At 37.6% G+C, this 12,927-nt stretch overlaps 1 protein-coding gene across 1 annotated transcript in view; it reads right to left on the bottom strand.

Annotated features, from left to right (window-relative positions):
- The window catches only part of PLA2G4A (phospholipase A2 group IVA), a 165,093-nt gene extending 152,803 nt beyond the window's left edge, over positions 1-12,290 (bottom strand). The window contains exon 1 of the mRNA XM_068985973.1: positions 12,210-12,290. The gene's annotated coding sequence lies outside the window, so the exon portion shown is untranslated. The remainder of the gene's footprint in view (positions 1-12,209) is intronic.
- Positions 12,291-12,927: the final 637 nt, after the last annotated feature.

The raw sequence follows: 12,927 nt of genomic DNA, 5'->3' as shown, positions 1-12,927 counted from the left end.
GGCGAAGCCTGCAGACCCCATGATATGGTCTGAAAAATTCTTAAAATGAGAACACTGGGTTACAAAGGAAACCAATTATATTGAAATACATGGAATCTATGCAGTGTAGTAGACCTCTTAAATGGTATTTATGTATGCTTTGAAGGCTTGCATTTTCTCTCGCTACCTCTGTGGAATACACCCAGATAATTCTAAAGTTCAATGTAAAATTTTTGAAGACAGAAGAACTTACAGAACTGTAGGGGGTGAAACAATAGAAAACTAAATGGCTTTTGTTTCCTCTGCTAGCACTGTAATAAACATGTAAACCCAACCTGAATATTTAGGGGTTACATATAATAAGCATATGGAGAAAGAAATGGCAACCCCCTCCAATATTATTGCTTGAAAAAGCCCATGGACAGAGGAGACTGGAGGGCTGCTGTCCATGGGATCACGAAGAGTCAGACATGACTGAGCAACTAACACACACACACACATAATAAGCACAGGTTAGAATGAACTAGAAATACTCATTTGCTCCAAATTATGAAATTTACATTTCCTCAACCTTTGATCAACAGCAGAGAACAGAGACAAGAACATTAATAAAACCTATAAGAATGTTTCAGTTGAGCTTCTACCCATGAAATATTATGCCTCAATGGGTTTGAGAAAATGCAAAATTACCAAAAGCAAAGTTATACTCTTCTCTTCATTTTGGACAGGAAGAAGTTTGATAACTAAACCACAGCCTAAGGAAATTTGGGCAGCACCAGGAATAAAGTCCAGGATGACTTTCCAACACATGTTAGACATGTGTCGTTGAAACAGGGAGGAAAGGAGGACAAAGAGGCATCTCCTGAGTGCCAGGCCATGCATCTAAGAAACATCCGAGCCAGAAGCACACTCAAATTCATCTGATCACAAAGAGCTTCCTCTCCATACCTCCCTGCCCAGCCTGACACACACAGATTCACTGCTTCCATTCACGGAAGCACCTGGCCATCAACAGTATAAAACCAGAGTGCTTCAATAAAAGTATTTATGAAAAACGGCTATTGAATCAAAAATTTATTAAAACAAGATTTTTTTTAACTTTGAGGAAATACAAGAGTCAGTATTTCTTTTTTTAAATAACCTTTATAAAACTTTTTATTTCATCTTGGGGTATAGCTGATGAACAACGTTGTGATAGTTCACAGTGAACAGTGGAGGGACTCAGCCATATATATACCTGTATCCATTCTCCCTCCAACTCCCATCCCACCCTGCCTCATAACATTGAGCAGAGTTCCCTGTACTGTCCAGCGGATACTTGTTGGTTATCCATTCTAAATATGGCAGTGTGTACATGAGAAGACCCTTCTTTGCAGTGGTGGGTTACAATCACTCAATGTTTCAGCTCTCTTTACATTGCACAGTTGTAATGGTTCCAAGTCTATAACCACTGTCTTCTAGGGAGCACTGAGGTGGCCTTAGGAGCTAGCAGGAGTTGAGGAGTAAGATATAAACCATACACTAGAACCCAGCTAGACAGCCAAGAAAGGTAGGCATGGCAACAGTTAAAACTTTTAGAACTTAACAATCTATCAACTAGGAAGGAAAAGGAGCCCAGCAGAATGGCTCCTGGAAATAGGTAAAGGCACTGAGGGCCACTGAAGTATAGAACCAGGCCTACCAGTTGGCTAAGCCCAGAGGCCAAGAGTGTAAAAGAACAAAGACTCAATCCTTGCCAATCAGATGCTGGAAATCAAGCTAATTTGTGACTACTCCCTACTAGTTAATAATTACCCTAGAAAAAAGGATGTGTATTCTACATGCTCATGAATTTCCATGTATTTTTGTTTTAGCTGTTTTGTTTTGTTTGCTTTGTGTATTCGGTGGTTTATTTTAAGGATTTCTAGATTTTCTTTCACTCTTTAAAGATTTCACTCTCTCTAGATTTCTTTCACTCCCGCTGAAACAAAACAAAACAAAGCTATCCAGAAAAACTTAAGCCATTCTGGCTTCTCTAGGTTTGCTCCTAGCATTTAAACATAGCTGGAGAAAAACCACCTAACCTGGAAAACTGGTTTTTAATCTTAGGTTCACTTTCTCAAATCTCAGAGAGGCTCTCACGACTACACAGCATCTTGCTAAATTGTTCTGGTGCCCTTGTATGCCAACACTAGAAAGACTTTCTTCTCCCCTTCAAGTCTCTCACCTGACCCCACCCTCACTCTTGGCTGTGACCTCATTTCCCTTCACTGAAAACACAGAAGGCAGTGGACAGAAGTTCCCCATCTTCCCACCAGCGACTCTGTAAACTCCTCTGCCCAGGCACTCGGGTTCTCCTTCTCCCTGTCGTGAAGGAAGCAGAGTTCTCCCTCCTGTTGCGACCCATGGGTGGCTTCTAGACACAAAATCCCTCTATCTTCCTCAGGTACTTCCCTCTAACGGCCATGCCTTTCTTTTCTAAGTTATCAAACTTTACTTTCTACTAGATCATCTGATTGGCAAACTGTGTTAGTCTCCCCCTGACTTCACATTTCTTTTCCCTTCATGTTTCCATTTTTTAAAAAATAGTAGGAATACACCACTTGCTTTAACGACTAGAAAAACAATTATGGTTACTATTAAAATATCAGTAAATACCAAATAAAGCTGAAAAAAAAATCCCTTCCAACCTGTTTTCCGGTGTTGAAGACTGCCTTCTCCCGGGGTGTTTTTCCACCCCCTTCTTCCATCAATGAACATGTCTGGGGTCTCTCAAAAGACAAACTCCCACTTCTACACTCACACATCAGTACCAAAGATGCCCAGCATTAAAAGACGCTTACTCCTTGGAAGGAAAGTTATGACCAACCTAGAGAGCATATTCAAAAGCAGAGACATTACTTTGCCAACAAAGTCCGTCTAGTCAAGGCTATGGTTTTTCCTGTGGTCATGTATGGATGTGAAAGTTGGACTATAAAGAAAGCTGAGTGCTGAAGAATTGATGCTTTTGAACTGTGGTGTTGGAGAAGACTCTTGAGAGTCCCTTGGACTGCAAGGAGATCCAACCGGTCCATTCTGAAGGAGATCAGCCTTGGGATTTCTTTGGAAGGAATGATGCTAAAGCTGAAACTCCAGTACTTCGGCCACCTCATGTGAAGAGTTGACTCACTGGAAAAGACCCTGATGCTGGGAGGGATTGGGGGCAGAAGGAGAAGGGGACAACAGAGGATGAGATGGCTGGATGGCATCACCAACTTGATGGACATGAGTTTGAGTGAATCCCGGGAGTTGGTGATGGACAGGGAGGCCTGGCGTGCTGCGATTCATGGGGTCGCAAAGAGTCGGACACGACTGAGCGACTGAACTGAACTGAACTGAACTCCTCAAAGTTCTGCCAAGAGTATGTCTCCATTTTTATGTTGTGTTTCCTGGACACATTTCTTGAAAGGGCCATTTGCTCCCAGTGTATCTATTCATGTCCTCAGAGTCCCCACCTCCCATCCCCTCCGCCATGTTATCGAATCCCCACCACTCCACTGGAACTGCTCTTATTAACACCACTAATGACTTCCAAGTTTTCAAACGTGGTTGTCAACTTTCCTGTTTCTCTGGAACCACTTTGCTTTTTTGGTTCCACGACATCATCCTAACTACTGGTTTTCCATCAGATTTCTTGGTTGTTCCTTTGCAGGCTTATTTGCAAATGCTGTTCTCTGTCTGAAGCTCCCATCTGAGCTTCACCACCCTCAATCCCTTCCCCTTTCATGCCTGGCTTCTCAACCTTCACATCCCAGTTTAAATTTTACCTCCCCAGGAAACCTTTCCTTCACCTCCCCAGGTTAGCCTGTAGTAATAAAGTCCATTTGTTCCTCTTATTATTTGTTTATTATTTGCTTAATTATTATCTCTCTCCTCCAAGAAGGAATTAACTCTTTATTCAGGTAAGTCGTAAATGTAGCACCGTGCCTAGCATGTAGTTAGTATTAATTAAAACATACTGAATTCGTGAAGGAAAAAATGTGCATAGCCCAGAGATCAAACATTCCTGGATAATACTAGCATCTGCCTTTTTATTTCCTTGACCCAGCAGGTAAAATTCTTAAGTGAAAAAGTGAGTACAGACTATCTAATATGCTTTCTCTAATACCTCTTCTTCTTTGAAGAATTTTAAAAAGGTATATGTTTCCTACTCTTTTCTTAGGCATGTTGCATATATTAATGAATGTGTGTGTGTGCTAAGTCACTTCAGTCCTGTCCGACTCTTTGCCACCCCATGGGCTGTAGCCCACCAGGCTCCAGCTTTCTCCAGGGAAGAATACTGGAGTGGGTTGCAATGCCCAGGGGATTTTCCCAAGCCAGGGATCAAATCATACTCATGAACAGTATCTAGAAATTCTTTTCTTCACAGAAAATTATAATTTCTACAAGAGTGCACTTTTCATTATGACAATAGCTCATAAGGTATTAATCAACCAAGCCAATTTATCCATTTAACACATAATTTAAGCAGACAGTAAAATTTTCTGCAAACACAGAATGAGTCTCAAAAAACTGGTTCTTTTATTGCTTTTCACGGACAACAGATGGGTCATTAGTGATAAAAATAAGAAAAAAATCTCATATAAACATTGTGAACATTTATATATTTTAAATATAAACCCCTGATTGCCACTGCCTCAAAAAATAAATACCACACATCTTAATATTTTGCAACTAAATTTTTAATTAAGCAATCTTTATAAATGAGAATTTTTGCTGTGAGAAATCATCCTAAAATATGTTAAGGGCACACTTATCAATGATATAATGATAATCTGAAGTCATATTTGAACATGAATTCCCATTGCACACTGAAAGCAATGATTTTGAAAACTATTCCATGAACTACAGAAATGCCCTAGCATCGTCTCTTTGAGATCTAAGTTCATACAACCTCAACCAGCTTTAAACTCGTCTGCCACTTCCTCATGACAGTTGCATGGAAAGGAAGTTGATACCTGTTTGAGGTAGATAATAACAGGGATTGATGGATACTAAGAAATCTTAATTACAAATGCAGGAATCTAGTATGTCCTCAAAGCCATATGCATCTTTAGATACTTTCTCCCAGGATGCTGTTCTAGAAATTCTTACTTAATTGCTCTAAATTACTTTCCTTACTGGACAGATGGCGCTAGTGGTAAAGAATCTGCCCACCAATGCAGGAGACACAAGAGACATGAGTTTGATCCCTGGGTTGGGAAGAACCCCTGGAGAAGGAAATGGCAACTCCCTCCAGTATTCTTGCCTGGAAAATGCCATGGATAGAGGAGCCTGGAAGGCTACAGTCCATGGGGTTGCAGAGTTGGACACAACTGAAAACGTGTACACACATGCACTTTTCTTACTACTCACATATTGCATCAACTACATATAAAAAGATCACAAAATGGACGACCTTTTTGTTTCAAGAAATAAAAAATGAGAGCCTGGGGACAATTCTGGCATTCCAGTGGTTAAGACTCCATGCTTCTACTGCTGGAGACATCAGTTCGATTCCTGATTGGGGAATTAGGATCCAGCATGCCAAGAAGAGGCTGAAGAAAACTTACAGACACCAGTTATCTCCCCTTAAACAATCCCAGGCAGACACTGTCTCTTCTACAATTACAGATGCAAGAATCTCGCAAGAATACATAAAGAGTCTAACATCTCAATTTACTGCTGAGGTAAGGCACTCATCTTGTCGAAGCTGTGGACATCAAAGTATGGGGCAAATAGGAAGTGTGTCAGTTTACTGACCGAAATTCAGAAGCTACCTGCTGACCTAATGTGTCAAGGGGCAAAGTTTCATCTAGCAGTCAAACATGACCTACTGTGTGTTATTTATGATGGAGTTTTACATATGTGTGTGTAATAAGCCATTCTATAACTAAAGTTGATTTTACTCCAGAAAAAAACAATATCTAGTTTAGGTAAGCTACTGAATTGCTTGGAAAGGTTAAATAATGATGAGGATTTCATACAACTGATAAATCCAAAGTCAGAGTAACTATTTCGATACAAATGCTTTAAGCTAACCACCAATATTAATGAGGCCAAAGGAACCATAGGCTCTGCAGGTTATACTCAGAATATCCTAACAGAATGCTCTACTACTAAATAAAAGTAAAATCTTCAGTAGCATTATTGTTTTTTGTACAACTCATAATATGTCTATTTTGTATTTTTGGATTAAACTTCATATACCTTGTTTTCTTAAAGTAGCATATATCTCTATACAATGCCGAATAGTTACAAAGTAAGAAATTCTAAACTATAGAATACTTCTTGAGACTTCCCTGGCAGCCCAGTGGTTAAGACTCTGTGCTTCCAGTGGTGCAAGTCCAATCCCTAGTAAGGAAAATAAGATTCCACACGCCCTGCGGTGCCTCAGGCAAAAACAAATTAATTAATTAAATGGGAAAAAAAAGAAAAAAATTTTTTTCATTAAAAAGGAGCTAATTCAACAAATAAATAAATCATATACTACTTCTTCAATCATTCTTAAATGTTTATGCAACTTCCTCTATATGTCAGTCAGTAATCCCATTATAAGAACAGAATAGTTAATAGGGGAACTGTTGGGATGTGTACTTTCTAGTTCTTCCCCTATAATTTTTCTGATGTTAACACAAACAGGAAGAGGTGGACAGTCTTAAATAACATGCATCAAAACTGGAAATATAAACCAATCAATGAGTCAATTGAAGCATACAAAATACATCAAAATGAAAATCATAAGACTTGGACACTAAATAAGCTAGAGCAAGTCCCCAACATATGAACCAGTTCTATTCCAAGAGCGTATTCATAAGTCCAACAAAGTTAGCCGAGGTACCCAATTAACACAAGCGACTATATAGTACTGTACTGTAACGGGTTTATATTAATAATATTTGTCACATAAAAAGCCAACACACAAAAAAGAGAAAACATTTTAAATCTTACAGTATAGTACTTTGAAATGTACAGTAGTATGGTATAACGCTGGCATACAGGGGCTGCGACATATGTCCACATCTTTGAAAGTTTACAACTTGAAGGTTTGTATATAAGGGACTTATGGTATTTAACTGTCCAACCACACCTCTTTCACATGTGTAAAATGTGAATATCTGCTCTGCTAACTTACATGGTTATTATGTGAACAAAGTTCTTAAGCAGTCTCTTTATAAACCACAAAATGCTATGTAAACAAAAGGTATTATTGTCCCTCTGATATTTTGTTTCAAACTAGGTAATCAGAAAACAGACTGTAAATTAAATAAAATGAAAAACAAAGCTCAGTGTTACAAAAATGAGTTTTTCATATTATGGAAGACTGAAATCACACATATTATGGATATTTGTTTTCTAACTCAAAACAGACTATTACCTAAAATGCATAAACTTCCCTGCAGACTTCAGTAGTCAAGCAAATGGGGAATATTAAGGAAAAAGGCGCAGTTGATTTACAAGTGCACTCTCCTCCCTATAAAAAGGGAAAGCAAGGGAAATGAGTGCAACATGGTCCCAGTCCTTCATCTTTGACTCAGTGGTTATTAAACTCTGACAGGGATCACTTATAGACGATTGCTGAGTTTCACTAAAGCTATTTCAACTCATTCAATAAGCAATCAAACTGGTGGTGCAGCTTATGGAGGGCACTGAATTATTTAAGCTTATTTTATATTTGTATGATGGAGAAATAAATTATATAAATAAATTATATTTTCAAAGACTGTTCTAAGGGTGGACCAGGAATTGGGTGCATCTCTTTTTCTCAGGTGTATAGCAGCATCAAAAGACAGCAACAAAGTCAGCTCTGTTGCACTGGTTTCTTTGGAAAGAACTCCAGAACCAACTCTTTGGTTCTCCCAACTGTCATTGCCCTAGTGGCCAAGGAGCAGAAGATGAATAGCTAAAGCTTAAATTCATTGTCTCTAAGTTAGTTCTTGACAAACATGGACACCATTTTTCTTACAAAGCCTTTAGCAAGAATTATCTGTAACCCTTAGTCCTGTCTCCATCTTCTCTGCATTAAGCAAGTCTGGACGTTTCTAAAGCTGTGGGAGATTCTACAAAAGTTTTGGCCCTCTTCTCGGAAACCTCTTCTACTTCCCTGATTTTGTAGAAAATGACAGTCTATGAGAATAAAAATAACTTGCTTTCATTTTTCTATGCATCTCACCCACTTTTTAAGAAAAGTTATCAGGAAACAATATTAATAAATCCTCTAAACTCAAAAAAAGCAATGTTTACAGAATTTCAATTTCTATTTCAAAATTTGGCCTTTAATGTTAAGACCCCTAACACTTGTCAATATTATTAAGGACCTGCAAGGGCTTTTGACTATACAATTTATATCCACTGATATTTACCATGTTCAAAATTAAAACTGAAAAAAGATTTAAAAATCACATTAAAAGAGGCAATTCATAAACACAGAGACAGAAGGGGCTGTCATGAAAACTGTTCAACCTTAATTTCTGAAAGAAATGCAAATTTAAAGAAGATACCATTTTCATATGACAACTGTCTCAGTTTTTTGATTTGCTGTTATTTGTTCTGTTTGAATATTAACATCATGTTGGCTTAGGGAAATTATACTCTTATTCTATTTATACATGGATACAGTATTTATCAACAGAAAAATGGCAAAAATAATAACTAGCACTCCACAATATTTTGCTGAATATTTTTTAAATCCTCTAGATACTCAATACATATTATTATTAACCTTTTACAGTTGACAAAAGAACATTTTGATTAAGCATTTGACTTAACAATCTCACCTATACTTAGGAGAACTTTTAATAGAACTTGAAAAAATACATTTTAAGAATCTATCCAGGACTTCCCTGTTGGCACAGGAGATAAGAATCCACCTACCAACGCAGGGGAGACTGGTTTGATCCCTGTCCAGGAGATTCCACACGCCACGGAGCAACTAAGCCGGTGCGCCATGACTGCTGAAGCCCCAGTGCAGCGACTGCTGAGCCCTCGTGCTGCAGAGCCTGTGCTCCACAAGAGCAGCCACGCCAATGAGAAGCCCAAACCCTGCAACGAAGAGTAGCCCCTGCTCGCTGCAACTGGAGAAAGCTGGCGCACAGCAATGAAGACCCAGCACAACCGAAAATAAATAAATAAATAAAGTTGTAAAAATCTATCCAAATGTAACAAACAAACATTTGTTTTAAGAGGTCCTAAGTGAAACACTATTAATAACAGCAGGAAAATTTCATCCATGTAAAGATCTAGCAATTTATAATCAGCTAATACAGAATTTCCACCGACAAAAAATTAGATCTTAGAACCATACTCTCTGGCTCATGGCTAGACTGCCATCACTTGCATAGTGCCTGACCCATAGGAGGGCTCACTAATATTTGTTTACTATCTGAATGAATATTAAAGAAAAACTAAAGACTATAAAAATGTCTTGTGAGAAAATTTCATGATTGAGGAGAAGCATGTTACAAAACAGCAAGAACAGTGCATTAAATTAATTAAACATGGAGGTCATTAGACTAAGGTGACCCTAATGCCACCACAACCTGCATCAGCAAACCAAAATTTAAGCCAGTAAATGCCTCAAAGTTACAAAATCGAAAACTAAGGACAGTCATTCAGAAACAGCCAACTAAGCTTTAAGCTGTAGCCAGTCAATAAATTCCTTACTCTGCTTCTGCTTTTCCTCTATAAAATCTCTCTCCCCATATAATGTCAGTGAAGCACTCCTAACCACTTCTGGTTGGGCACTGCCTCATGCCAAATAAACTCAAATATTTTTAATATGCCTCAGTTTATCTTTTAACAAGTGCAATTACAATTTTGTGAAATCTACATATAGATAAATGTATTATAGAAAAATGTCTAAAAATATAAAGAGATGTATATACTTGAATTCCTTGTCTCTATGCTGATGCATGCTAGTTACTCAATAAATATTTCTGATTGAATAAATGACATTTTAAAAGTAGTTACCCCTTAGGGGGACTATATGTACAGTTTTCCTTTTCTTCTTTGCAATTTCTATATTTGACAAGATTTAACCAATAAGCGTGAATTATCTTTGTAATAAATAAGAATAAGATAAAACATACTTATGCTGGGAAATGTCATTAAGAATTTTGGAGCAAAAGTAGCAAATATAGACATCCTACAATCTAATAAAAAGAATAATATGTATCTTACTTCCCTATTACGTTTTACTGATTGCATTTGGCGATAAGAAATATCAGATGTTACAGAAAAATGGCAAGCTTAAGATTGTACAGCTAATTACTATTGGGGTGGAGTCTAGAATGTAGGTCATTTGATTTCCAGGCAAGTAGTTTTTCCATTACACCAATTATTTAGAGTTCTGAAACACTAACTGAATAAATGCAATATTCACTATAAGGCAGTTCTTTACTTATAAGGGAAATAATTTGCTAATTATTTTATACTGTCAGAAAACTCCAAAATTCTAAGAAATACTATGTTTTCACATGACATGAATCATTTGGAGAATTTGAAATTCCTAAAGGTGTTTAAAAATTTGTGCATTTTTGAGGAGTGTATGTCATTATTCAGGGAAGGGGTCTACAGCTTTCATAAGATTTGTAAAAGGGTCTGTGAAAATAAAAAAGAAGTTGAGAATGACTAAAGCTTAACTCTACAAGCAAGAGGAAGAAAAAAACTAATGGTAAATAAAAAGCACAAGAGAGGAAAAGGAACCACAGCTAATTCTGTCTTCCTCTTTTTTATTCCTGGAACATATTTTTTTAATATGTAAACAATTTGGTTTTTATGACTTTGCTTTCTAAGCAGACACTAGGAATGATACTGATAGGTTAAAACCACAGGCAAATTACCTCTGTGGGATGAGCTTTATCAGGTACTGTTAGCAAGAAGCTGATAAATGTAAAATGTAAAAAAAAGAAAAAATTAACATTGCAAGTCACTTTTGAGATATTTTTCATTCATGTTTAATTGAGAAAAGGAAAATTATTAAATACATTTCTTAGTTTCTTGTCCCATGAAATGTGCTTCCCCTACAGGAAGTTTGTGAAGCAGTTTTGAGCAAATGCAGATTAAACACTTCTCTGTGCATTTCACAGTTATTGCTTAAATGAAAATTTAACTCTTTCTTTGCACAATGAAAGAACCAAATACCTGTTGTTTAATCCCAATATTCAACTTGATCAGCAAGGTTTAGAGATATCTGGAATATAATTTTAAAACTCTTAAGCAAGATTTGTTTCATTATTCTTCCCTGCAAACCTCTCTTAGGCCACAATTTCAAATTTGTGCAGCAAACAGAAATAAAACAAAACAGAAATTCCCCTTGAATCCAAAAGGTTATACATGCAAATATCATAGATTGAAATTGACATACATCCAAATGGTCTGCCTCCTGTATGCTCCATCTCCCTTAGATGAATAAGTGCTTACGTCATCAACCAACCTGAAGACCATTTCTTGTTTCACGTTTTGAGGTCATTTCTATGAGTACAATATAGCAGACTTAAATAAATTAAACCACTATCATTTCAAATCCAAGTGACTTTTTTATTTTTTTTAACGAATGCTTTCAATACGAAATTACTAAAATAGTTTCCCACTCAAAACTTAACTTTCTTATTTGAGCAAATCTTTTCCACACCTAGTTTCAAGCTCTGCCCTCTTGGCATGTCCAATAACTTAGAAGGACGAATCAGAAGGCCAGTCACTGTACAATTAGTTTTTCAATGTTGTCCGTCTTTTCGCGTAACACTGCTACACATTAAATACCCAGGTATGCTTTGCATAAGTAACCGAAATGACCATTTTTCAATTAAACCTTAAATGAGTGGATAAATTCCTTCCCTAAAGATCCTCAGGGCTGTCAAACAGCAGGTTGCTCGAGTATGGGCATTGGCCACAACCTCACGTGGAGCTCTAGCTAGAGTCACCTCGCTGCGGTTCTGAACGTTAGCTTTCTTTCCGGGCTGTAAAAGAAGGAAACGCCTTATCTCGGACTCCACAGTGCCTCTAGCCCCCGGAAAGCAAACTGGCATTTGTTAGAAGCAAATTAAGGTCCCCTGATCTGTGTCTTATTGCAAAATACAGAGGGCATGCAGACTTTCGAGAGAGCGATGACTCCTAGCCTTCCCTCCGTCCCTTCTTCCTACCAAGAAAGGTAGAAACTAAAAGTTAGCGAGAGTGGGAGAGAGACCTGGAGCGAGCGGGGATGGGGGTGCGGGGAGAGTAAATAGATTGCTTACAGTTCCCAGAGTTACAGTGAGATCCTTCGGGCTCCTTTACGCCTCTAGTTTTCAGTCGGGATCCTTTCTTAGCCCGGGACCACAGAGAAGTTCAAGTCTTATCCTTGGTAGGAGGGGCTAAAATGTGGGCTGGTTTCCTTTCGTCTTTGCAGATGCGTTAAGGTGGAATTAAAAAGGAAGGGAGGGAAAGCGCTGTTCTTGGAGGAGTTAACATCTTAAATGTAAACGTTTACTGTTTAGAACTAGGAGGCTGAAGTCAGCCAACATGCACAAGTATAATGTAAGTTAACCAGTTCTAAATTTCATGGATGCTGTGTATGCATGTGTGTGTTTGAAAATACTTCTTGTCCTTAAGTAGCTACTGCTTCCTCCTTTTTTTTTCTCAACAAGAACTCAACTGAAAAGATGAATAACCCAGAGCATTTTTTTTCCTCTTTACAACAGCAAAGTTTATAACGAACCTAAAGTATAGGCTACACATTTTGGAGATGAACTATTAGACCACTTTAAAAATGAAATCAATTTAAATATTTCCTCCCCAAACACCAAAGGCCAGTTTATAACCACGTGTTTGTAACTTTAAGATTAAAGACATACCAAAGAATGTACTACATATGTTGAGATTTAGGGGGAAAAAAATCAAATCAGGTTAAATCAAAAATATGCAAAGTAAATTCAAATACCTGATGTCACTGTCACAAAGAAGGTATAGAGATTA

This window comes from Capricornis sumatraensis, chromosome 14, assembly GCF_032405125.1.
Source record: "Capricornis sumatraensis isolate serow.1 chromosome 14, serow.2, whole genome shotgun sequence".
Classification (NCBI taxonomy): Eukaryota; Metazoa; Chordata; class Mammalia; order Artiodactyla; family Bovidae; genus Capricornis; species Capricornis sumatraensis.
This window is presented reverse-complemented; position numbering and strand designations above follow the sequence as displayed.